The sequence below is a fragment of the Puma concolor genome, chromosome D2 (genome assembly GCF_028749965.1).
Source record: "Puma concolor isolate L17-30 chromosome D2, mPumCon1.1.hap2, whole genome shotgun sequence".
NCBI classification, from domain to species: Eukaryota; Metazoa; Chordata; class Mammalia; order Carnivora; family Felidae; genus Puma; species Puma concolor.
In genome coordinates, this window is record NC_141677.1 from 40,121,480 (window position 1) to 40,147,282 (window position 25,803).

At 57.7% G+C, this 25,803-nt stretch overlaps 1 protein-coding gene across 7 annotated transcripts in view; it reads left to right on the forward strand.

Moving 5' to 3' along the window:
- Positions 1-25,803, forward strand: part of ZMIZ1 (zinc finger MIZ-type containing 1) — a 231,956-nt gene that overhangs the window by 164,686 nt on the left and 41,467 nt on the right. Inside the window, exon 1 of one of the 7 annotated variants that reach the window (XM_086680115.1) lies at positions 203-600. The exons of the other annotated variants lie outside the window; for them this stretch is intronic. The gene's annotated coding sequence lies outside the window, so the exon portion shown is untranslated. Of the gene's footprint in view, positions 1-202; positions 601-25,803 lie in introns of those variants that run through there. 7 annotated transcript variants of the gene reach the window in all.

The window sequence follows — 25,803 nt, forward strand, 5'->3', positions numbered from 1 at the left end:
GCGCGCCCGGCCTCCCCGGAGCCCCCAGCCCCACGCGGGCGCACGCAGGGTGGGTGGTCGCGCCGGCGGGGTCCCGGCGCGCAGCGCAGGGCGCGGGCCGTGGGAAGTTTCGCTGGCGCGCCCCGTGCGCCCCCGCCCCCCGCGCGCCCCCGGCCCATCCCCGTCCCCGGAGGGCTGTCGCTTGCGCCCGGGCGCGCGGCTGGCTGCCTCCTCGGCGGCGGCGGCCCCATTAGCGGAGCCTCCGCCTGTGATTGGCTTCGCCCGGGAAGCTGGAGACGGGCGATGAATAATTGATGTGTGCGGTGCGGTAGCCGGACGGCGGCGGCGGTGGCGGGCAGCAGCGAGCGGGAGCGCGGGAGCCGGAGCGCCCTCGGAGCGGGCAGCGCGGAGCGAGCGGGCGCCGGAGCCGCCCGGGCCCCCGCGCCGCCGCCGCCGCCGCCCGGGCGCGGAGCGGGGATGCAGGCGGCGCCCGCTGCCTGCGCGCAGCCTTTGTTCGGCGCCGGCTGAACCCTGCCCGGAGACGCTCGCCGCGGCCGCTCACGGCCGGGCCCCAGCCCCCCGCGGGCGCCAGGGTGGGACCGCGGCCGACGCAACTTCTAGGTGAGTGCGGGGCTGGAGGGGTCGGCGCCGGGGCGCCCGCGGGCCGGGCCGGGCTCCCTCCGGGCGCGGGGGTGAGTGTGCGTGCCTGTGTGTGACAGAGGAGGGCCGGTGCATTGTGGGTAGCGCCGTGTGCTGCATGGTGTCAGCCCGAGGCTTGGCCGCGAGAGTGGCACAGGCGTGCACCGGGCCCGTTTTGTGCGCCCACAGAAGGGGCCCTCGTTTTTTCTCGGGGCCCGGGGCCAGGGTGCTCCCCCGTACTCTTCTCGAAGGTGAAGTGTTGGCTCTCTAGCAGACATATTACAAGGCTCCGTCCTCAATCGGTTCCTTTTGCAAAAATAAGGATGGGCCAGGAAGCCTTCCGGGGAGGCAGCGGCCGAGGGTCTTTAACTTCAAGCTGCTCCTTTGTCAGCTTTGCAGCCCTAATGTTGAAAGAGCCCAGAGACCCCCACAGGCGCTGGTGATGCCACCATTGCGGCAGGGCGCCCTTCGGAGAGCTGATGGGTGCGGAACGGGGACTTCTGACAAGTGTTTGCTGGGAAGCCTGCTGGAGGAGAGGGTTTGCACTGGCCGGCAGGAAGGCGCCTTTCTGAGGCTGCCTGACACCAGGCTGTGAGGATCTTGTTTAAGGCCTTGGAGAGAGGGGTTCTCAGAAGACTGCTGGGGCTAACTGGTTGTTTCCTGGTCCTGAGCACATGGTTTTGTTGTTGGGGTCTTTCTAGCCTTGGTGCCCAAGCCACTAGATAGGTCCCAGTTCCCGGGTCCAGCGGAAAGCCAGCTCCGGGGAGACTGGGAGAGTTCAGAGCTGTGACTTTACTTGCCCTAACCCTTTGCACCAGTGGAGGGAGGCGGCACCTCCTCAGATGGGCTTCAGGTAACTGTCATTCTCAGGGTGGGGGGGTCCAGGTACCCTGCCCTTGACCATCAGGCCAGACTGCCAGGTGGGCACTGGGCATGGCTGGTGGCTCCTCCAGCAGGAAGATTTTGAGAGGCAGCTGGCAATGAGTTAATGGCCCATCCTTGAGAGTGGGTGCAATCTGGGCCAGAAATCCTGCTGGGGAGTGAGAGTGGGCAAGGTGGTGCCCCCCTGAATTCCAGGGTGGCCCTGATGGTGTATAGGGTCCCAGTTCTGGGGCAGGATGCTCCTTTCCCATCCACTAGAGCAAAAGGTTCTGTCACATGGCAGAGGCTAGGGGGTGGGGCTGTGAGCCTGGGGGTCCACGTGGCTACTCATAAGCCTGTTCCCCTTTTTTGTGTATTAGCTGAGCAGTGACTACCCCCCCCCCCAACTAGCGGGATTCAAGTCCCCTCCTGAGCTATTTTTACCCTGAACTTCCTTAGTGAGAAACCACCAAACAGCGATGCTTTGGTGAGAATCTGGGTCTAAACCGGAAGCAGCAGCCTGCACTGAGTTTGACTTGCTTCACAACGCTGTCTCCTCTCCCCTGCACAGCCTCCCAACCCCTCCACCTCGCTCTCTTGCCTCTCGGTTCTCACCACAGCCTGTGCACTCAGAAACTTAGGACACCCAGCTTCAGATGGGAGAACATGTGTGAAACCCTGAGACCACCCGGCAGGGGACCGAGGAAGCCAGTCTTAGCTCCCCCTGGAAGGAGGCCTTGACCATGAGCCCCTTAAAGGCAGGGGTCATAGTGGTCCTTGTCACAGTGTAACCCAGCGCCCACCACAGCGCCCGGCAGGTGGGAGACCCTCGGTGATGGCTGAGTGCATGAGCAGAAAGCAAATGGGGTGCTGCTTTCTCTGCTAGGGTGGGGAGGGGACAAAGCAGTTAAAGAGCACTTCTGGATTTAAGTTAGTGTTGGCTGAACACGAAGCAACGAGGCCCTGCTCCAGTCCCCGGGAACTCTCAAATGAGTCCCCATTCTGGTGTCAGCCAGTCAGACTGAGAGAGGTGCCCCCGCAGATACTCAGCTACAGTCCTGCCTGGGAGTTTCCTGGTGGCTCTTTCTGGGTCACATCCCAGGGAGTGAGGATGGCAGAGTGTATCTAGAACTGATAGCCACCAGCCCCGGGGGCGGGGGGGGGGGGGCTGTTTATAAATTTCAGTGAATTAAAAGCAAAAGTTCAGCTTTCTCCTTTGTAACAGCCGCATTTCAAGTGCTCAACAGCCACACGTGGCTGGGCAGATTGTGGAACATTTCCACCATGGCAGAAAGTGCCATTGGCTGGCACCGGCCTAAAGGGATGGAGACGTAAAGCAGAGGTGAGGGCCTGATCCAGGGCCCGCAGGTGCGAGTCTGTTCAATAAAGCCACCTTCTGTCTTCTTAGCACTTTATTTCCTGACCACTTCCCTGTGAGGGGAGCATGGGCTAGCCAGGTACTCCCATTTCGTGCGGGAGAAAGCTGAGGTTCAGTCTGGCCCAAGGTCACCCAGCCAGTGGCATGTGCCCCTCCCCTACGAGTGCTCTGCCACCCAGCAGAGGTCAGCCAGGGGGCAAGGGTGGGCAGCGGTCCCAAGAGCAGCGTTAGACCTCCCTGAGGACCGTCGTGGTGCCTGGTAGGCGTCAGTCTTTGTGAAGTCATCCATCGATCGGGCGGGAGAGCCAGCTCAGCCTCGGGTCCCCAGGAACAGAGAGTTCTGTGCTGGCAGAGCTGGGAGAGGGAGAGAGAGACTCTGGGTGAGGGAGGTGTTTACCTTGATCGATGCAGCTTTGGTCCCCAGGGAGAGGCTGGCTTTTCTCCGCAGGGAAGGACCCCGGCAGTGGGCCCGTGGCCAGGTTCGTTAGCACCACCCCAGAGAGAGAGGTGTGCAGACCCCAGCCCAAGGGGAAGAATCGGCTGGGGACATATGGCTGGCCCAAGATACCCTTTGCTCCCACCCTGCCAGGGCCTGCTGCCCCTCGTGCCATGGGGCATTCGTTTGGCGCACTTGGCCTCACTTCCCCCCAGAAGCCTCAGCTGCAGGAGGAAACTCTCCCAGGGCCTGGCAGGGAGGCAGCAGCCTCATGGGGGAGCCTGCTCAGGGAAAAACAAGCCCCTGCCCTCCAAGCACGCCCAGCTGGCTTCTCAGGGAGCTCCCAGGCCGCTAACCACAGGCAGGGAAGGACAGTCAGCCCACTGCCCAGGCCGGTGCAGGGACTCCCTGCTCCCAAGGTTACGAGGCAGGTGAGCCTGAATGGAGTTAATGCCCTCTCCTCTCATGGTCCACTGCAAATCCCAGTCTGTCATTTTGAACTTGAGGTTTCTATAAGATTTAATTGTGCCTTGCTTCAGTTTTCTGTTCCAGCCCTGAGATGAGGTCACTTTGTCTCTGGCTTAGGCCCTATGTCCTGAGGTCCCCACCTCACCCCAGCATCAAGCCTTACTGCAGCCTCCAGCTCTTAAATGGCCCTGAGCTGACAGAAGGACAGGGTCTGAAAAGGGGGGTGGCTCTCCGCCAGGGACCTCCACACACCCGGAAGGGGGTCTTCAAGGCCCATCCAGGAGGCCTTAAGAGATGAGGGGACCTTTGGCCACACGCCCAGGTTCCCAGTCCCCTTGAATGAGGGAGGGTGGTGTTCAAGGCCCCTGTGCCTTTCCCTGGGGTCAGGGTGGGCCGCCCTGGGAACGCCCACAGCACTCTTGCTCCCCAGAGTCTGACGTGCTGTGTGTTCTTCAAAACAGACTGACAGGGCCAGGCCCTCACCCCACTGCCCAGAGAATTAGGCTGGGTTGCCAGGCAGTCCCCAAGCCCCAAGATGAGAAAGTGGGCCCTTTTCTTCCCTTTCAGTAGCCCAGGCCTTGGCACTGACCTTTGCTTGGAGCCAGCTCTAGGGCCTTCTCTGAGCCCCCGTGACCCCTGCCAGGTCCTCCTACTGGCCCCATCCACCTGTGGGTAAGGCCTGGCCTTGTGAGTGCCCCACTCCCGGCAGTAGTGGGTGCTCCGTGCGCGTTTGGTGAATGAACAGGGGCTTTCGCCAGGATGCCCACGTTCCTGGAGGCCACGGCTCCCTCTTGGGAGAGTCAGTAGTTCCGAGGTAGGGCCCAGCCTCTGTGATTTGGCTTTGGTTTTGTAAAGTTCCTCCAGATAATTGTGATACTGTTCATGGAAACGTGGCTTCCAGGGCCCAGTCCTCAAATGATAATATCTGTGATCTGGTACCCAATTGGGGTGTGACCTTTGGCCAGTCACTTCCCTTCTGGAAGCCTCTGTTCTCATCTCTGTACCGAGAACAGTGCTCGCTGTCTCATCTCTAAAAGGTAAACTCCACTCTGGGAGGCTCGTGCTAGAGGGGGCTGGCGTGCGTGCTGGGGGAGATATTAAGGTGCAGCAAGGCAAGGAGAGTTGAATGAACACAGGCCCGTGACTCGTACCGTTAGAGCTGTGGAAGGAAGAGGGGGAAATGGTGACTTTGGGGCTGGAGTAGCCAGAAACTCCCCCCAGGCAAGACTTGATTTTGGAAATGGGAGAATTTGGGTCTTGGGTGCAAAGGGCAGGGAATCTTAGGCAGGAGGGTAGAATGACCAGGCAAAGGTTTGGAAACCAGGAGGGGTGTGGCACCCTCGGGGAAGGGAGGGTGTCCCTCCAGACGAAGCACCAGAGGTGAGCATGGGAAGTGGAGCTGTTACTGAAGCTCCGTGGGGAGCACAGATTTTATCCTGGGGGCAATGGGAAGGTTTTGGATCCACACATGCCCCTGGGGACTCCCAGGGCTTCCAGGAGCAGGGATGCTGCTGAGCCGCAGGCAGGAATCCACGCGGGGAGGTGGGGAGCAGCGCGAGGCCTCAGTGCGAGGTCACAGTTCTGCTGCAGGAATATCCCTGCCTCTGCTGACGCAATGGAAAGTCTCCCTGTTGCAGGGTTCCTGTTTTGTGGTTGCCCATGGTGGGGGGCGAGGGCAGCCAGCTCTTCTTCTGAGGAGCTCCGGGAACTTGGGGGAACTTGTCCAGACCTCCCCTCAGCGCCCTCAGCTCTGTCCTGGAAAAAGGGGAGATGTGTTTGTGTCTCCAGTCCCCTGGGGGTTACAGCCAGGCCCCAGAGGTTTTAAATCAATGTGGGCAGTTCCCTGGGACTAGAGGAGACGGGTGACAGGGGATAGCCTCTGGGCTTGCCGAATTTGATCTCATATCATGTCCGTGGTCTCCTCGGTCAGAGCCTGAGGCAGCTAGAGATTTATAGACACCCTCTCCACCTCCCAAGAGTGTAATCAGGTTGGCAGATTCACAGTGTGCACAGAAGACATAATAGGGTCTGGTTCAGCTCCTACGTGTGGGAAGGTGGACTCTGAAAACTTGTCGGGGAGAGGCAGGGGGGCGGGAAGCCCGTGGAGGCCTTCTTTCTATCTCCTCTCCATCCCGTGGCTTCTAGGCCCGGCTCAAGTGTCACCCACCCAGGAGGCCTTCCCTGGTCTCCCACCCCCAGCCTACCTGTAGACATGGGACCCTGTCCCCTGGCAGCCCTTTTCACCCTTTGGATGTCCCGGACCCATAACCTTACGCCAGCCCGTTTTATGGGGTCGCTTGCCCACCCAAGTGTCCGCCCCACTAGGTTGTGAGTTGTTGCAGGACAGGGCATCCATGACTTCTGTCAGGGCTGGGTGCTTGATAAATGTCTCTTAAATGAGCAGCCCAGGGCGTAACTGGGTCACAGCAAAGGCAGTCACCCAGGAAGAGATGGAGAGGCCTGAGTTCCTGGCACAGCTCTGGCTGTTCCCAAGTTGACCGCGTGACCTGCCAGAGCCCTTGTCCTTTTTGGGGAACCCACCTGTAGGAAGACCACTGGACTTGCTGTGCTGTGTTATATGTGGCTATTTAGATGCATTTTAGCAAAATTAAGTGGAAATGGATTTTCAGTTCCTCAGTCACACTAGACGCATTTTGGGTTCTCAGTAGCCCCGTGGGGTTAGTGGCCCCCGTGTCGGACAGGGTAGTGGTGGGACTTTTCCATCGTCACAGCTCTGTTGGACAGAGCTGCACCTGGGAGTCTCACAGGGCCTTGTAGCTCTGCCATCACGGTGCTGTGGGGAGGCGGGGTCCCGCCGAGGCCTGCCTCCCTGTCAGCAGCCCCAGTGACTGCTCCTACCCTGCCTCCCCTTGCTCAGGACCCTGGACTTCCCCACCCCACCCCACCCCCCCACCCCCGTCTTTTCTATGAACCATGGGGTCCCAAAGGACCTCCCTTGCCCTGTCCCCACCGGGGGTGTTAAAATGAGGCATCCTTCCAAAGACAGTGTCGGGGAGTAATTATGAAACCCACATCTGTCATTTGCTGGGTGGCTTTGGGCAAGTCGCTTAACTCCTCTAAGCCTGTTTCCTGGTCAGCAAATAAGGCTGCCCGTACTTGCCTCTGCCTGGCAGGGTTGCAGTGGGGAGTAGATGGGATGGGGTGGAAGGCATTTAGCTCGATGTCTGGCACATAATAATCGCTCAGTAAGTGGCAGTTTTCATTACTGTTGGGTTGACTTCATTCCCTCACGCTGTACGTTTAGCTCCTAAGCCAGCTGGGCTTTTGGTTTCTCCTGAGTTCCTGAGTCTGAGAGGCTGGGTTCTTGTCCCAGCTCCTCCTCAGGCCTCAGTGTCCTTGTCCGTGAGATGCCCCTCCCACCGTGAGGTCCCCCTCCCACCAGAGAGACCTTGCTCTGCAATTGGCTGGTCCCTGCTCCTGCGTGACCACTGTAGCAGATCTTAAGAAGGCCGGTGGGGTGGGGGGGTCGGGAGTGTGTGAGTGTGCCTGCCAGTTGTCTGTCCCCATGGAAAGCTGTGGCGCTGTCCCCTGCTGGCAGCCTTCAGAAGGTCCCCATGTGTCCTAGCTCCGCAGGAAGTGTGCATGGGCCAGCACCCGCACCCACTTTTCATTTCCCTCTTGGGGAAGGCGCTGTAAATCCCTGCCTTGGACTCCTAAAGCCCTCTCTGGATGACGTGTGCAAAAACCTCTCCCTTTTGAGGTCCACGGACCGTTTGCTGGGGTCTGTGAGCCCCAAGTTGTGTGGGGTGTGTTTTCTGGGCAGAGGGTCCCATGAGCTATGCCATGTTGATGTGGCTCTTGGGGTCACAGCGGCCCTGGAGAAGGTAAGGCTTGTGGGTCCAGGCCTGGCTTCCAGGGTTTCAGAGGGCTTCAGGAAAGACACTCAGTGAAAGGAAGCTGGGAGGAGGTCCCAGGAACTTGTGTACTTGGTGTGGGGCCCTGGGCAGCAGAACAGCACTCAGGCCCAGCCTTGGCAAGTGAGTGAGGCAGCAACAAATTCAGGGGACAGATGGTGTGTGGGTGCAGGGACAACCGGGGTGGAGGCCGGGAACCAGGGGCTTCCTGGGGGTTGTCTCCATGGAGAGAGGTGGAGGAGGTGAGGACTAGGCATTCATAGAGAGGGTTCCACAGCATGGGGGTGGTCGTGGGGTGGTGGGGGAGGGGGTGGTCAGGTGCAAGGGGTATTGGCCCTCCTATGGCTTTACCTATTGTGGGCTGGAAGCCCTCAAGTTCTCAGAGGTCCCCCCTCCTGCGCCTTGCCTACCAGCATCTCCCCCACCCCCTCTTCTGTCCCTTCCACACACTGGGACTAGAAGGGACATGCTCTAATCCTCTCTGAGCCTCAGTTTTCTCATCTGGGAAATGGAATAGTACCCATCTCATAGGATTGTAGGAGGATCAAAGAGTATATTCCAGCTACAGCTTTAAACACAGTGCTAGGACCCAGTCAGGCCTGAGTGAACATTAGCTCTCCTTGCTGCCCAGTCATGGGTGTCCTTGCATTTGTGCAAGGCCCGTTTCTCTAGGGACACATCCTCCTGCTTCGCTGCCTCGTAACCCTCCACCACAGCCCAGGCCTCTCAGAACGCTCCCCCGACCTCCACCCACCCATGCACCTGCGTGGGGGCCCTTTTCCTGCAGCACAAGCCCCGAACTGGTGAACATGCAGTTGCCCACCTCCCCCGTGAGCCCAAGAAATCCTGGAGCCAACCCCCCCGCACTGGCTCCCCACTGGGGCCTCCCAGAGCTCTTGGCCAGGAGCTCAGGACTCCCTCAGCATTTGCTGAGAGAAGCTTGTGGCTTCTCTGCAGGGCTTTGGGACAGCTTGTGTAACCCTGCGGTGTGTGTGCTTTTCACTTGCCAGCAACAGGCCCCTGAAAGCTCTCGGGCCTTTCCGAGCACCTTTCTCGGGCACCTCCTGGAGGTGCCCTGGAGGGAGCCTAAGCAGGAACCGTCCTAGGGGCTCAGGGCAGTGGCCCTCGAAGCAGAGAACACCCTCCCCCCAACCTCACTGGACCCAGGGTGGCCTTTACCCCTGGGTCTCCACTTCTGTGCCCCCTCCCCCCCATATGGTGGCACCAGGGAGGGGGGTGCCCAGAGGTCCGCATCAGGCTAGGAGAAGGGGCAGGGGCCAAGCATTTGCTTCTCTTTGTGAGCACAGGCTCCAACTCCTTCTGTCCGGGCCACTTTGACCCTTGAAACAAGGAGGGATCCTCCACCCTCCCTGTGCCCCTGCCCGAAAGTACTCTGAGTAGTGGGCAGCCCTGGTGGGGTGGGCCTGCCCCTGCCGGGGAGCAGGGAGCATCGCTGCGCGGTCAGGTCACCCTCCTTACCCTGCACTGCCTCACTGCGAGCCAGGCTCCCACAGCCCGTGCCCGCCCCCGCTCCCCCCAGAATTAAGCCTCCCCAGCATCAGGCCTGTCAGGGGCTGATAATCCTGTCAGCTTTGCATGGAGTTGTACCTTCTCCAAGAAAGGCGTTTGATGACCTGGATAAGCTCTTTGTCCTCAGGTTACAGTCTCTTCCATGGAGATTTCTTCCCAGGTTGTGGCTTCCTGATTGCTCCCCCCGTTCTCCCAGGAGCGTGGGGTGCCCCCCGCAGTGCTCTTGGGCTCCTGCCCAGAAGGAACCCAGCCTCTGGCCAGTCCTGGCCTGGGCTGGCTTCCCAGGACACCTCCGTGGTCTTAGATACCTGTTACCTGCAGCCTTATTGGCCTCCACCCGGGTGATCTGAGCTTGACATTTCTCTGCCACTTGAGCTGCCTCCTCCCTAAAATGGGGGCACCCTCCCCTCACAGGCCTGTTGTAACAGGAGCTATAGAGTGCATGCAGGCTGCTGAGGGCACGGGATGCATGCCCTCCGTGCCTGTATGCTTACTAATATGCTCGCCTGTGACCCTCTCCCAGTTCACTGCACGATAATTACAGCACTCAGCACGGCCCCGCGTTTGTGCGGGAATATTGGATTTCTTCAAGTTCGTGGCTGGAGCTCATTCGAGTTTTTATGATCCACATCCAAATGGGCAAAAAAGTACACACTAATATGTTTTGAATGAATGAATAAATAAATGCAGGGTTGGCTCTGGGTGGGGAATGCAGAAAGAACAACAACAACAGAAACAACAACTAGTCCTTGCCCTCTACGAGCCTAAAGTCCCTTAATGACCTAATGAAAATAGAGCCAGGAGGCACTGGTGTGCAGGGCCATATGTGTGCCTGGGCATGAGACGAGGGTGAGCCTCATTGGGGGGGGGGGGGGCGTGCTGGAGAACAGAAGTATATGATAGAATGTTTGAAAACCTCTGTGGGTTTTGCATTTGTGTGCAGGTACCTCGTACCCATGCAGTTGAACGTGGTTGTGGACATGCGGGGGACATTTATAAGTTGAATGGTTGTTGGATGAATGTATTACAGCAGTGCTCTTGTGGGTTTGCATAGATTTGCGAGCACAGGGGTGTTGGGAGTGTGTCTGTGCTGCAGGAGCCAGGTGGTGTGTGTGACATGTTCTCGTCCCTGTGGGGCACACAGGTGTCCACATCAGCCCTCTCGCCATGCAGGCCGGTGCAAGGGAGAGGCGGGGCCGGGCTGTGTGTGGCCAGCCCCTCGTCTTACCAGTTGTGTGACCTCAGGCAAGTACTGAGGCTCTGTGACCCCTCAGCCTCCACATCTAGAAACGGGGATGACGATAGCAGCGACCTTGAGATTGCTGAGAGCACCCACCGGGTCCATGTGCCTGGCACAAGGACACGCTTCATAAATATCCGTTGTTATCGTTATGCTAGGGTAGGAGGATGGTTCTCGACTCCACTGGGGCCCACAAGTAGAAGGTGTCCCAAGATAAAGGCAGTCAATGTGTCTGGCCCTGTGCTGTCCCTTCCCCAGTGCAGGCATGCTCCTGGCCCTTTCAAACTGGAAGACAGACTTGGAGCTCTGAGAGAGGGGCTCACCCCGAGGCCTGAATGTTTCTAGGGATATCCTTCCCCCTGAGAGATGGCCAAGGGCATATAGCCCAGTGGCCTTCTCTGTGCATCACTCCAGGGACTAGGGGAGGGCCTGGGAAGGCTTGCTGGAGCTGACCCCAGAAGGCCTGTGTCGTCCTCAGGAAGAGGACTCTGGACCCTCCCAGCCCTCAGGAAAGGGTGTTCCATGGCTTCCAGGGGAAATGAGCCCTGACTATCCACAGCTTCCTCTCTGCCTGTTTCGGGGATGGCAGAGGAATTCTGTGAATGCTGTCAGAGCTACTTGGAGAGAGAGAGAGAGAGAGAGAGAGAGAGAGAGAGAGAGAGAGAGAGACTTGCAGATTGTTGGGATATCAGAGCTCTGTAGAGTCATATACTGCTATGTTCCACCCCTCACGAGAAGTCACTTGCCTCTCAGGGCCCCCGCTTTCCCCATCTGAAAAATGGGGCCATTAATTCCTGTCCTCCTTAGCACTAGGGTTGACCGACCCAGGGAAGTCTGGGTCTCTGTGACCTCACAGCCCTGTCCCCTGACCACAGACGACTACGCAGGGAGCGGCTCCCACTCGAGCTGGTCCCAGCCTTCTGTGAGCCTCAGCATCCTGTTGCCAGTTCTGTTAGCTCCCCTTTAAGGGGTTGGTGTGGGGAGAGGAAACACCCTGGATTGGTGGCCTTACCTTAAACTTCCCACCCAAGGACCTGACTTTAGGGTGCTAAATAAACAGAAGCCAGGGGTCATTGGCTGCCCCCAGGCCCCCAGATTTGAGGTTACAAGTTGGAGCAGGGAGTACAGATATCAGATGTTTCCAGAGCTCGTCAGAGTCTAAAAATGTGCTTCTACCCAGGTGGTACCTTCTCTCCCCTGGGAGGGGAGCTACTGTCATTACCAACCCTGGGCAGATAGGGAGACTGAGGGTAGGAGTCAGGCAGGGTCAGGCTAGAGTTGAGGCTCTCTGGTCTTTTACCTCAGTGCCCACCAGTGACAGCGCCTAAGGGGGTGTGGGGTCCAGACCACAGGATGGGAACCTTGGTTACGGTAGCCTGAGCAGAGAAAGGATGAGACAATGACCCCAAAAGAGGGCCACCTGCCGGACGTGGAGCCTGCCCAGGTGGACACGCGGGCCCGTGCGCGCATGCACACGGCCACGCACACAGATACTCCCCACCCTTGGGGGATCCCTCTCCATCTAGACAACTCGACTGTAGTTTCAATTCTCGTTTTAGCCAACTTTGTTTTTAATGTTGAACAACTATCCCTTGTTTGTATATACTTCAGCGGCAAAGTCCCTGGGGGAGAAGCAGTCTGTTTTCTTAGGCGGAATCCTGGAAGTCCAATTAGGGAGTGATCGTTCCACTTCTAAGGTTTTCCAGCGGCTGCCTGGCATACCCTACGGAGCCCCTAATTAGGCAGCCAGGGCACCCTGGTTCAGGGCCCAGCCCGGCTGGGGGTGGCCCGTTTGAGGGCCAGGCCGGGGCAAGTTCAGAGCCCGAACGCAGGCCGAGGAGGGCCTGCAGGGGACAGGACACGGCCCTCTCCTCCATTCGAGGAGGGCTGATCCTCCCACTTACCATCCACAGCCTTGACTGCCTGTAAGGGCGACATGCGGGACATGACAGCAGAGGCGGCCGCTCGGGGTTTAAGGAAAGCCACACCGGTAGGTCAGGGTGGCCTTCAAGCCCACGCCGAAGCTGGGTACCATGGGGCCCAGGAGAGGATTCACTCGGGTGGGGAAGGGCTTCCCTGGCGAGGTGAACTGTGAAGTGAGGAGGGCGGTTAGACAGGTACAAGGGGGCAGGCAGTGCGAGGAGAGCTGACAGGGAAGCAAACACCTGATATTTTCACCGTGGACGTGCTTTTCAGTACGTTGCCCCGTGGTCTCCATGCACTTTGGCTGGGGAAGAAGGGCATGTGGTTGAAAAAAACATACGCCTTGTAGCCAAGCGCGGCCTGCAACCTACAGGTTTGTCTGAGCTGCTGCAGCTGGTGCCTGCTCGCTCCCTGTGGCTCTTGGCCTCCAGCCTGGGCTGGCTCAGTCCTGTGGTGCCATGGAGTGCCCGTGGCCGCCCTGGGGGGCGTTGCCTCTCCCCTGGCCCGGGCCTGTTCCCTACAGCCTCTGGGAGGTTCGGATTTCTGCCCACCAGGTGGGCAGCTCCCCCTGTTCCCCGCAGCAGTGGCTCAGCTCACAACACTGCCCTGCTCCTGCCACCTGAGCCCCCCAGGTGCCATCTGCCACCCTGTTTCCAGGCAGCAGGTAGGTGGCCTTGGGGCAGGGGCTAGGGGAAGGCAGGTAGATCCCAGATGGGGCAGGCAGGGTGCCCCAACCCTGAGGGGCAGGTAGTGTGAGGCCAGCCAGCTGGCACCTGGGCTGTTCCACCTCTCCGGGACTGGGCGAGAGCAAGTCTGGTGAAGTGTTGGGTGTGCATAGCACGGGGATTTTTTAGTACCTCTGTCTTGTTGTCTCTGCGTGTATGAGCGGTGGAGTCTGTGGGCATCTGTGTATCTGAGTATCCGACCATGTCTATCCCAAGCCTGGTCATTCCCTGGTCATTCCCTGGGCTTCCCTCCCTGTGTCTCTCCACCTGCATCTTCCACATCTCTCGCTGTCTCTGCATCTCTGTGTCCCCGCCTGTCTCTGTCTCAGTTCTGAGCCGATGAGGGTTCCTTTGCCGTCAGAGCTACCTCCCCCCCCCCCCCCACGCTGGGTTGCTCTGCTTAATTTCATTTTCCCGGGGCTCCAACTCACAGAAATAAACCCTCCCTTCCCACCCCTGCACTTTTTTGATTTAACAAGCCTGCTGGAAAACAATAGTGATTTCCGCATCGATCATAAACAGAAGTGATTACCATACAATTACAGCCTGAACCATCAGCCTCGATGCAATCACTGAGCCGCATTGTAAATCGGAAGACAATTGCCTGCAGAATTACCCCCAAATTGGTTTAAGTGGCAACAAAAGAGTGTTGGCATTTTGGCATTGTGGAGAGGGGTGGGGGGAGGACTGGTGGTCCTGGCAGCAGAAGGTCCCCATTGGGGAACTCTTGGGGTGTCTCCCTTGCCTTTGAGCAGGTAGCTTACTAGGGAGGGCTGCCTGCCACCTTCCCCCACCTCATTCTTTCTCCTGCAATTACTGCTCCTTGCCCGTCTTGGCACAGTTTGTTACAAATTCATTTATACTAATGTGTGAGTGGCTAAGTGTACTGTCAACTGGGACAGCGGAGAAGGGTGACTCTGGGGGGAGGGGGTGTTCCAAGAGGCCTCCTCAGCTCCCCTGCTATGGCCTGCTCCCCACTCCCATCTCCTATATGGTTCTTCCAGGCCACCCCATCTCTCTGGACTCTTCTGATCTGGCTCCCACCTCACAGCCTTCCCTTCTCATCTCCCAGTCCGATGGGCATCTCCCACTCCGATGGGCATCTCCCACCAGGAACCTCCTACATTCCATCCAGGGCAGCCTGTTCCCTCCTACAGCTGCAGTGTGTCCCCTGCATCCTACCCAGCTGCCCAGGCCAGCCTGCTCCTGGAAGAGCCTGCTGGCCACCACCGCAGCAAATTTGAGGAGAGGCTCACAAGGTGGGCCTCCACTGACCGGTGCCTGTCCCTTTCCAGCCTCTGGTTCTATGAGAAGTTCACTGCCAGCTGGACATCTCTTGAGTGTCTGAAGACTGCTCCAAAGCTCTGGCTGTTTCTGCAGGGGGCCTGTCTTCTCCCGGGGAAGCGATTTCTCTCTCGGGTCAGACTGTTCTGAAATTATTGGGAAAGCCCTCGCCCCTCCCTCGCCTGTCACACTTAGATTCTATCAGATTTGTCCATTTCCAGGTTACAAATGCGTTTGCATGTTCCTTCTGATCCTCACAGAGGGGGTTGCGTGGGCTTGGGATTTTATTCTTGTTTTTGTAAAGAAAGGAGCCCCCGAGGGTGATGCGGCCTCTGCCAGGTCACGCAGCCAGTCAGTGAGGGATGGGGGTCTTCGGGCCCCTATTGGAGTGCTCCGTCCTAGGTGCTGTCTCTCCAGCCTTCCCAGCCCCGCACACAGGCTGAGGGGCTCAGCTGGCCTCTGACTTGCCCTGAGACATCAGGTGGTACCAATCACTGGAACAGGTCCCAGTGAGAGAGCACTTGTGGGGTGCTGCACCTGCTTGTTAGCGCCTCTCGCCCCCACTGCAGCCCTGGAAGGGGACGCAACTCACCCAGGGCCCTTAGGTGCCTGGTGCCAGAAGCTGGTTCCCGCACCGCTGCCAGCCTTCCGGCCTGTGCTGACTGGCATCCTGTAAAGCGGGAGGAAGCCTGATGTCCCTGATCTTTCTTGCTTCCTGGTCCCGGTGCCACCGAGGCTCCATGCCTGGTTGCCCTGGTCACTCTGCAAAAGCCTCAGGACGGGACCCCATCTAGATGTGGTATATTTAGAACCACGAATTCTGTTGGCTGCCTCAGCTCTGCCCCGTGCTAGGCGGGGCCTCGGGGCCACCGTGGGCTTGGCCGAGTGACTCTGGGGCGCCTCCCCGCCCGGCACCCACCTCCTCAGCTCTGGCACTGAGAAGAGACCGATGGCATCCGCAGACTGGTGGTGGTTGGGGGAGAGGCTGCTACCCCCTGCCTGCCCCGCTGACCTGCCCTCGCAGGCCCCACCCCGAGCCTCTGCTCCCTCCCGTGCGCCACCTGGGTAGCCTGCCCCTTTCCAGACTCCGGTTTTATGAGATGTCTGCGGCCAGCCGGACGTCTAAAGACTGGACTCCTAAGTTCCAGCGTCCCTTGGGAAAACAGGCGTTCGAGACCATAAAGACCTGGACCTGAGTCCTGCCCTTGCCACTTTATGGTCTGTAAATCTGCTTTTTCTTTCAAGTGGGAGCGTACCCACCCCGCTGGACTAGGAAATGACAGAGGCGACCCTGTTATCAGTTCAGGGTCTTCAGGTAACAGCTGCTGTGATCCTCGGCCTCCGAATCACGTCCTCCCTTTGAGAAGGAAGGGGCCTGGCCTTCGGGGAGCACTCATCCCGTGCAGAGCTTTGCACTGGCCATTTTAAGGCTGTCTGGTACCATTGTATTTGTGATGTCTGGCACCGGAGCCAGAGCCCCGTGTGGCTTTTTACGTTTCATGCAGTAGAAAGAGTTAAATACAGTTGAGCACACTCACTCCTCACCGTGGCCACGTTTCCAGCGCTCGGTCGTCGCACGGGGCCTGCGGCTGCAGTGTGGGCAGTACGGATACAGGACACGTCCGTCGCCGCGGAAGTTCTTCCGGACGGTGCTGCACTGTGTTGTCACCCCACTTCACAGGTGCAAAGCTGAGGACCAGATCAGTGGCACGACACACCCGGAGTCCCGGATGGAGGAGAGGGAACTGGGGGCAAAGCTGGGCCCTCCTTGCGCCAGCTCAGAGACGTGCCCTGTCATGAGCCCTCCGTGAGCTCCTTATTGGCAAGGACTGTGTCTGCTTGTACCCCATGCCCAGCCTGAGGCCGGCCCCAGGGTGGGCATTTGGGACAGTGTCTGCTGAGTGGGTGGTGGAATGAACAACGGAGTGAGCACCGCCTGCTGAAACTTGGGGGCGCACTTACCTCCCCTCCTGCAGGAGGCACAGAGCCAGCTGGTGAGGAGTGATGGATGGCCCCTCTCCAGAGATAAATGTGGCAGTCAAGGTAATCGGATTGTGTGTGACGGTCTAATTTGTAGGCGAGGGTAGGAAGCGCCCAGCCATGCCTTGCCCCAGCCGCCCATATTAGTTTAATCAAATGCCCAGTATCTAAATGACTGGGCCCCAGTGATGGATGATCTGAGCTTTGTTAAATGCTGTTGCCCTGTCAAACCAAACTTCCCAAGGCCCCGCCAGGCTCCTGGGCTCTTTAATTTGTTTTTTCTTGCTTGGTTATCTCTGCATGGGGCAGAGAAGGGGGGCTGGGGTTCTTCTGTCTGTCTTAAGTCTCTGGTTTTTCAGAAAGAAGGAGGAAGAGGCCAGAGCTGGGGGAGGAGGGAGGTGGGGGTCACTTTACGCCTCTTCTGAGAAGCTCCCTGGGTCGCCGCACACAGTCTTGGGGAGCCCTACTCCCCAGAGCCCTTGCACCTGGGCCTCACAATGCGCTGTGGGTCTCCTGTATCTTCTAGACTCTCCCACCACCCTGAGGCAGCTTTTTCATTCTCTTAATGGGATATTTTGGTATAGCAGAACTTCTTTGCTCTCATGTTGGATAATTTATCAACTTTCCCTTATGGCTAGTGCTTGCAGTCTTCTTTGAGAATCTTCCTCAATCCCAAGGTCATGGAGCTATTCTCCTATATCATCTTCTAGACCATGTGTTGTTTTGCCTTTTTCGGGGGAGCGGGGGAGGGGGGTCTGTCGTGTGAAGTAAAGGTCAGGTTTCCACTCTGGTCATTCTGTGCTCTGAGCATCTCCTGTGTGCCCCAGACCAGGCTGGATCTTTGGAGAGACAAGAGATAGAAAAGGCTCCATCCTGTCTTCCGGGAGTGACGGTCTCTTTGAGCTGCAACATGTGTTCTTAAGAAGGCTGAGAGTAGCACATAGATCATGCCACCCTTTGTATCAGGGCGGGGTCTGCCCACTAGTGCTGTGTCCACGCCCAGCTCTTCCATTCATGTTGCTACCCGTGTGCTGGGCATTGTTCTAGGCACTGAGGATGTGGCAGTGAACGTAGTACATAGAAACCCCTGCTTAGGGGGGCGCCTGGTGGCTCCGTCGGGTAAGTGTCCTAGTGCAGCTCAGGTCATGATCTCACAGTTTGTGAGTTTGAGGCTGGCGTCAGGCTCTGTGCTGACAGCTCAGAGCCTGGAGCCTGCTTCGGATTCTGTGTCTCCTTCTCTCTCTGCCCCTCCCCCACTTGCACTCTGTCTTTCTCTCTCTGTCTCTCAAATAAAGCATTAAAAAAAGAAAGAAAAAGAATGGAAGAAAGGAAAGGAAAGGAAAGGAAGGAAGGAAGGAAGGAAGGAAGGAAGGAAGGGAAAGAAAGAAAGAAAGAAAGAGAGAGAGAGAGAGAGAGAGAGAAAGAAAGAAAGAAAGAAAGAAAGAAAGAAAGAAAGAAAGAAAGAAAAGATAAGAAACCCCTGCCTAGGACGAGCTTTTGCTCTGGTTCAGGGAGTGGGCATCAGGATAAAAAGTAATACCTGTGGAGAAGGATCGCTCAAGGGAGGGAAACAGAGGGAATCTGGTGGCAGGCGAGATATTACAATCTATAAACTGGAAAGGGTCGGGAGAGCCCTCACCGAGTGAGGACAACTGGGTGAGGGGATGAACCGTGTGGATATCCAGGGTGAGAACCTTCCAGCTGGACGTAGCAAAGGCCATGACGTATGTAAATGACAAAATAGCTCTGGAAATAAAACCTAAAGCTTCTGGCATGATTCACCCTGATTGAGATGAGCTGGGCAACAAGACTGGGGTCGGAGGAGGCTGCTTTTGGTTCGTGCCCTTTTCCTGCTTCTGCATGTTTTTAATCACAGGCACACATTACTTCTTCAAAGTAACATTTGGGAAGTTAAGAAGGGAGGGTGGTGAGGTGTAACAGGTGGAACCGTCAGGTGTCATGGAAGAATCAGGCGTTTGGAGGCCAGCATATGTGGGCCCCAATCCCTCTTCGCATCTCTGTCAGAACTGTTAGCTTCACAAGGAGAATGGATTTGTCTGTTGTGTGCGTAGAAAGTAATCGTGTTAATTAAAAATGGACAGTCCCGTTCTGCCGGTTGTTCTGGCTGATTGTCCTTGGACAGATTCCTTAACCTCTCTGCGTGCCAGTTTCCTCCTGGAAAATGGGGGTAGTGATCCTGACATCACAGGACTGTCAGGAAAATGAACGGAGAGAAGGGATATGTCGAGTTTCTGCCTGGCTCGCAGTTGACCTTCACGAGGGCATGTCCCGGCATGGCCTGGCTGTCTTCAGGACAGAGGCGGGGAGGACAGCCTGGTCCTCAGATCCTCCAGGGGTTTGAGATCCCAGGAAGGCCCTGCACTGCAGCTCCCTCAGGGGCAGCTGGGTTTGCTCCGGACGCCCAGGCTGATGGCCGTCCAGACCCTGAGGCCCTGCTCAGTGGTCAGTTATGTGACCAGCAGGCCCTTGAGAAGCCTCCTCAGGATCCAACTGGCCCAACTAGAAGGTGCCTGCTGGGTTAGGACCAGCCGGTCATCTGGCTCCAACGCCCCTCCCTGCCCCAGTGTTTCCTTCTCTCTGGGTGCTGTGTTAATTTTTCATGGCTTCCATCGGAGGCAGAAGGCAGAGAGCCGTTTCCTGCAGGGAGAGAGCAAGTGCTGGGGTGGGGAGGAGGGAGGCAGAGCTGCATGGTGATTAAACACTGCAGAGGCCTAAACAAATGACGGCTCCCTCCCCCAGCTGCTCTGGAAGAGAAACAGGGAGCCAGGCCTGAATGAAGGTGGCCCAGGCTGCTGTCTGCACCACCCCCCCCCCCCCCCCCCCCCCCCCCCCCGCCGCCACCTGCCTTACCTGGGGCTGCCTCCCGAGAGCTACAGCCATGCTGAGCCCCGCAGGACCTCACTCAGCTCTCCCAGCCACTCCGGGAGGCAGGTACCAGGGCAGAGAGGGCTCAGGACCATACAGCTAATACACTAGCAAGTTCTGGGGAGACTACAGTAGTTACCTCACAGGGTGTAGGCCTGCGTGAGACAGTGTGTGCAAAGGGCTCAGAACAGGGCCTGGCCTGAGTCCAGTTCTCCAACCACAGGAGCCACTGTCAGGGTTGCCCTGTTAACACCTTCAGAGCGTGTGGGTGAGACTGTTTTACCTGCAGGTGAAGAAAGAGGTGCACACACCGGCCAGGACCTTGCCCAAGACCACACAGCCCACAGCTAGTAGATAAAACCTGGACTCACCCACTTTGGACTCCCTACCCAGTGTTCTTTCTCCTATACCCGGGGCCAGGAAGAGAGGCCAGGGTCAGACCGCCAGGGCCTTGAACGTAACAATCAGGGAAGTCAGCCGACAGTGTTAGAGATCATGTGCCAAGCACACAGTTCCCCTTGACCTGAGAGCCTGTGTGCCTTCTGAACCCAAAGAGGGAAAGGGAGGAATTTTTCCTCCTTTCTCCAATCACGCAGCAAATGGCAATTGAGCTCCCCCCTTGGTCCAGAGCAGTGGTTCTCCAAAGCGGGGTTCTCAGACCAGCAGCATCAGCATCGCCTCGGAACTGGCTAGAGATGCAAATTCTTGGGTTCCTTCCCACCCCCGCTGAATCAGACACCCCACTGGGGGCCAGCACTCTGTGTTTCAACAAGCCTTCCAGATGATTCTGATGCACAGGCAAAATTGGAACCCCCCTGGCCTGGAGACCCAGGTGGTTCGGTCCTGCCCCAGGACCTCACCATCCAGGACACCGATTCACGCAGACATCACCCAGATGTGTTACTCTCTAAGAAACAGGTGCAGCCAGGAAGTACTGTATGTCAATGGAATTCTTATAAATGATTATTTTCATTGCAACAAGGCAGCTGGATATTTAAAGAAACCTCGCAGAGAATCATTTCATCTCATAAAGGAGCTTCTGCAAAGAGAAAACTCCTCTCCCATTTCCTGCCCACCGCCCCTCCCCCGTGTTCTATAAATTCAGTCTCTAAGTCATCTTTTCTTCGAGTGGTGTCCACCTATCCATAACTAAAACAAGTCGACAATATGAGATAGTCGCCAAACTGCACCGGGAAGCAGTGCTAAACTGCTAGTCCGGAAGCCCCGGAACTAAACCGGGAAGTTTAGGGAAGCACAGTGGGACCGTTCTGGTGTTTCAGGCAGCCAGGTTACCCACTGCCAACCCCCGCTAGGCACCTGGAGACATGGCAACAGCCAGCCATGGGTGGCTACCGGGGTCCCATCAAATATCCACACCCAGGGCTTCTCAGGAAAGAAGCGATCCACTAGAAAGTCAAGGCAGAAACATGAAATGTGCGGGCGGTGGGCTGCTCTTGCTGGGTGCGTGGATAAGAGAAAAGAACCCTGCAACACGGTTTTGGGTAGAGAACGCACTGGAAGGCTGTCATCTCCCACAGCATGGGGCCAGGTCACCTGCCCCCGAGCTAAAACACGGGCCTGATTTGCAGAGTGCCTGGCACCAGAGCAGGAATTCTGTCCCCACCCTCAACCCACTTGTTGTGCCGCCCAAGCCTTTGTATCGTTTAGTCTTCCCTTCGCGAGCCCAGGCTGGGGAGGAAGGAAGCATCGTCTGCCTCTCTTGTACTGTGAACCTGAGACTGTTGCAGGTTAAGGAGGTCCCTGAGCCAGGGGAGGCGGAGAAGGATTGGGGGTGGTCCAAATACTTGGAGGCAAAAGAGCTGGGGCTCTGGCCAGCGGGTCTTTTCTCAGCTTGCTCTTTCTCAAAGAGCCGTGAGTGACCTAAAGTCAATTCTCAGTAGTCAAGTACCTGGATCACCAGGCAAAGCGCCACCCGCCCCAAGTCTCTCTCTTGTCCTTGTCCCCATGGCACACACACCTTCAGTCACTCTGGGGCCGGGATGCTTTCCAGGTGGTTCCTTTATAGAAACAAAGGCGCCCTGGGATCAGCACCTTTCCCAAGGCCTGGTCTCGAGACCCCAGGACGGTCTACTCTGGCTTCGCGAGCCTAGGCTAGGTGAAAGGGAACCTCCATTTGAGGGTCTTGGGGTTTGCTGTCGGCTCCAGCTCCCACGAGGGCCAAGCGCCTGGGTTTGGCCACCGGGGCCAGAGCTAATGATGGGAGTGCACAGCCAGGCCTCTCACCCCCACCACCCAGACTCACAGCCCCCTTGCCTTCCTTGAAGATGGACAAGCATGATGGTTAGACTCAGCTTCTGGTCAAGCCTGGGAAGGGCCTGGCTCCACTCCGACCTCTCCTTATGCTAGGGGTGGGAGGAAGGAGGACATAGACCCACTGCCAAGTACTGAGCTAGGAAGCCTCAGCAAAGTCAGCTACCCAGGGAAGAACCGGATTCCTGTCACTGCCCCCGCCCCCCCATTACCTGAGAGTGAGTGTTCAGGCCCCAGGAGAAACTATACATACAGGACAGAAACCGGCTCTCTGGGTGGCACCTGCTGGAATGAGGGGCATACAGCTTCCATGGCTCCTGGGGGCACACTGTGTGCCCATGTGGCCCAGGTCTGGTCTTGCAGACCCAGTGGGCGTGCCATGCCAGGGCCAACAGTATGGGGAGAGCTCTCCTCCATCTTGCTTGGGTGGCACCTTGGAGCAAAATGGAGCTAGGGAGACTTCTTGACTCTCAGGACCCTCCTCCCAGTGGATATTCTGGTCAATCCTTGAGTGGCCAAAGGACCTGTCCTTTTGGAACCCATGTCCCTCCAGGATGGGGGGGGACAGATGCACGGAGGCCACCTGGCTTCAGTCTGTTGTGGGGTGTCTGGGGTCATCCCCTCCCCAGCATGCTTGCTTTGCTATTAATGCTGTAGTATTTTCAGCTGAGGTGGTCTAGACCCCTACCCTTACCCTATTAGCAGCAGATGTCCCTGGGGTAAGAGGAGAAACTCCTGCCTTTGTCCTAGCCTGTCACATGCTCAGGTGTGCCCTGAGCCAGGTTCCCCAGCTTCTCTGTGCCTGCCCTTCGTCTCTATGATGGGGGCTGTGGCCACTCCACAACCAGGTAGCTTATGAGGGTCCACAGCCAGCTCACACGCCCCTCGCAGGGGCACAGGACACAGTGATGGCTCCCTGCCAGCTGGTCTTAGTGACAGCAGCAGTTTGGCCCATGGCCTCTGCCCAGGCCCATCCCACAGGCTGGCAGGACCGAGGGGCACCACTAAGGAAAAGGGGGCATTCTCTTTCTGATGAAAATGGCCCCTTGAGCTTGTTTCGGTTGTCTTTTCAACTGAACCAGTTATCCTGGAAGGCTCTAGGTGGTAGAGTGAAGTAGGCAGGGAATTTTCCAGGCTGGGATTTTCCTAAAGCCCACGGACAGGCTCAACCTGTCTGACATCTCCTCTGGGGTCTGAGGACCTGCCCAGCAGGATGAAGGACAGCCAAACCGGTTTGGGTTGGGAATCATCCCTACAGCTCAGGCTCTGAGGTCCCCTGGAGTTCAGTTCCCAGGGTGAGTTCACATGCCTTGAGCCTCCTAGCCCCTGCCAACCTAGACAACCCAAGGGGAGAGGGGTGGGGGCATGTGTAGAGCCTTCTGGGAGGAAGGACACAGCCCAGAGGCCCTCTCTGGCCACTCAAGGACCCGAGATGGCAGGATGCTGAGCACAAGGATGCAGGTAGGGCCAGGCAAAGCAGGCCAGGAGCCTCCGTGCTCATCCGGGGCCAGCCACACCGCCAGCCTGGTCCGTCCTCCCCACGTGTGGGGCCTGAGTGTGTGCGCAGATGCAAAGGGCAGGCGGACAAGGAGAGGGGCAGGGTCACTGGCGGCCAGAGGGCCAGCAGATGATTCCTCCTTGTCTTGACTTTGCTACCCCCACAGTGATGGCAGGTGACAGAGCAGGGAGCAGAGTGTGGGATTGATCTAGAAAAACCAGCAGTTGAAACTGAGGACAGCGTGCCCCTGCCGGTGGTGGTAGTACAATGATACAGCTGTTTTTGCAGGAGAGTAAGATTTTCTCACAAGGAAAGTACCTCTTGTTTTATGGTCCAGGGGTCAGCTGTCAGGGCCAACCAAAGTCCAGCCCACAACCCCCCAGGAACGATGTTTTCTGTAACCAGAGGGAAGTCCTACCCCCTCCCCAACCCCCATTACCCCCGGGTCCTGCTCTCAGACCTCAGCCCTCCCACTCCCTGCTCTGGGCTCCTGGATTTATTAAATGGGGTACCTGGGCAAGGTGAGATCTCTGGAGCCCTTTCCTTCTATAAACCCGGGGAGGGAAGCGTCCAGGCCAGACATGAGGACAGGTAGCTCATCCCACAATCCCACAGCACCTGCAGGATTAAGAAGGGTGGAGGCTGCCCTCAGCCCTGAGAGATGTGAGCCCCCTTATGAGACCAGGGCTGATTCGTGGAGCCACAGACCTCAGAGAGCACAGCACCTGCCCCCCTCTCACATATGGCCCTGAGACAGGAGGAAGTTGCCAGAGGTCACACAGGAAGTTGGTGCAGACCGTGGGACAAGAAGCTGGGATGGCGCCAACTCACGGGATGAGAGGTGGGCAGGAGGCACAGAGCTGCCTCCTGGGGACGTGCCTGTTCTCAGATCTGTGACACCACAGACGCAGGGAGATGAAAGAGAAGCCATCCTGGACCAGCCCCCGGGTCACTATTGTGTTTGAATCACCTGCTCTTGGGCCTCTGTTTCTGCTTCCTAAAATACGGACCGCCTCATCCTTGGCGGCCCCCGCTGGGGGTTTGTGAGGCTCAGTGAGGCAGGGGGCGCCGGGCAGGCGAGCAAAGGGCTGTCTCTGCACGCTCGTGATCCCATCAGACCCTCCCTGTCCATGCTGGGGCAACGTCACCCCATTTCAGAGGCATGCACATAGACCCCAGGCCGGCCCACTGGGTCAGTGGCCACATTAGGGCTGACACTGGGTCTCCTGAGCCCAAGCAGCCACTGACCCCGGCTCTGCCTGTCTGTGGTCATGTGCGTCCTGTGCTGTTTTCTGGGAGGAGATGACCTTGGAGAACTGGCAGGGAGGGGCCCTTTTTCCATCTCCAGGGGACCTGACAGAAGTGGGCCCACAGAGGAGGACAGGCAGAAGAACAATTCCACGGACAGCTTGGGGGTCATGGGTCAGAGCAGGAATCCTGCCCTTGGCTCCTGTCGCTCATCCCACTCCTGCTAGATACACAGAGGCATGTGGACTGAGGAGGGGCCGAGGGTCTGCCTGGGCCTCCCAGCTAACCACCCCTCGTGTGGGGCCAGAGGAGAGGCCCTTTGTCAGCTGCTCTGTCAGCCCGGTTAGAGAGGGGGGCTGCAAAGTCAGTCCCCACTCCCAGGTACTCTGGGGGAAGGAAACTGCCCAAACTGGCCACCTGCACCGTGTGGCCTGAGAGCAGGGCTGGAAGTGAGCAGCTTCTGGGCTCAGATATGTGGGGGGCCTATCGTCTTGCCCGCTTCAGAGAGTCTGGCAGGGAAGACGGGCATAGCTGGGAACTAGGGGACAGCGCTGCCTGCCCAGGGAACACCCAGCATGAAAGAGGTGCTACAAGCTCGGGCCCATGGTATATAAGCATTTTTGTGACGCTCTTACAGATGAGTGAAAGAAATTGTGTTTTATTTGAGCAACAGCATGTAGATGGGGACACAGGGCAGCCTCTCTATCCTTAAAGGAGCCACGTGCTCAGTAACAACACAAACGGTTCATTTGCCTATAGTCCTTTGTATAGGCCAGGCACTGTACTAGCATTTGATGTACATTAGCTGGTTTAATCCTCCCGACAGCTTAGGGGGTAGGTAATATTTACTATCCCCATTTTACTAAAGGGAAGACCAAAGCACAGAGAGGTTAAGTAACTCACCCCAGGTCACACAGCTGCCAAGTGGCTGAGCTGGGATTTGAACCCGAGCTGACTGGCTCCAGCGTGTGTTCTCCACCACTCTGCCTTCTGGAGGCAGGAGGTAGTCAGCGTCTTACAGCAAAGACTTGCCATTTCTTACGTGTGGTTTAGAGCTTGGGCCCTTCCTTCATCCCGGGACTCCTCACACCAGGGCTGTGAACAGAGGTTCCTCTTCTTGTCTTCCCACTTTATAGATGACAGGGAGAGACCAGTCCCCACCTGACCTCCTCCCCTCCTGGCCCCTCACTACTCCTTTTCCCTGCTCAGCTCTGGGGAGTGGGATCCTGGTCTCCGGACACAGGCAGAAGTCCCCGTGGTCTCTTACTCCCAAGCTTCCCTGGGCAGTGGTCCCAAGGCCCCATGGGTGGGGGAAGAAAGGAAGGTCAGAAGCTGGGAAGGCGTGGCCTGGAGGCTAGAGGGGGAAAGAGCATGGCCAGGGAGCCCTGGGCGAGGTGCTCTGGGATCCCCTTTGCGATGGCCGCTGTCCACATGAACACCAGCGTCAACCCAAGAGCAGAGAACCCAGGGCGGCAGCCAGCCTCCCAAGGTATAGGAACTGAGGTTGTTTCTGTACTCTGCTTACCTTTCCGACTCCATTTTGGCGTGGCCCGCCAGTGGGTGTGCGTGTCACAAAACAGGT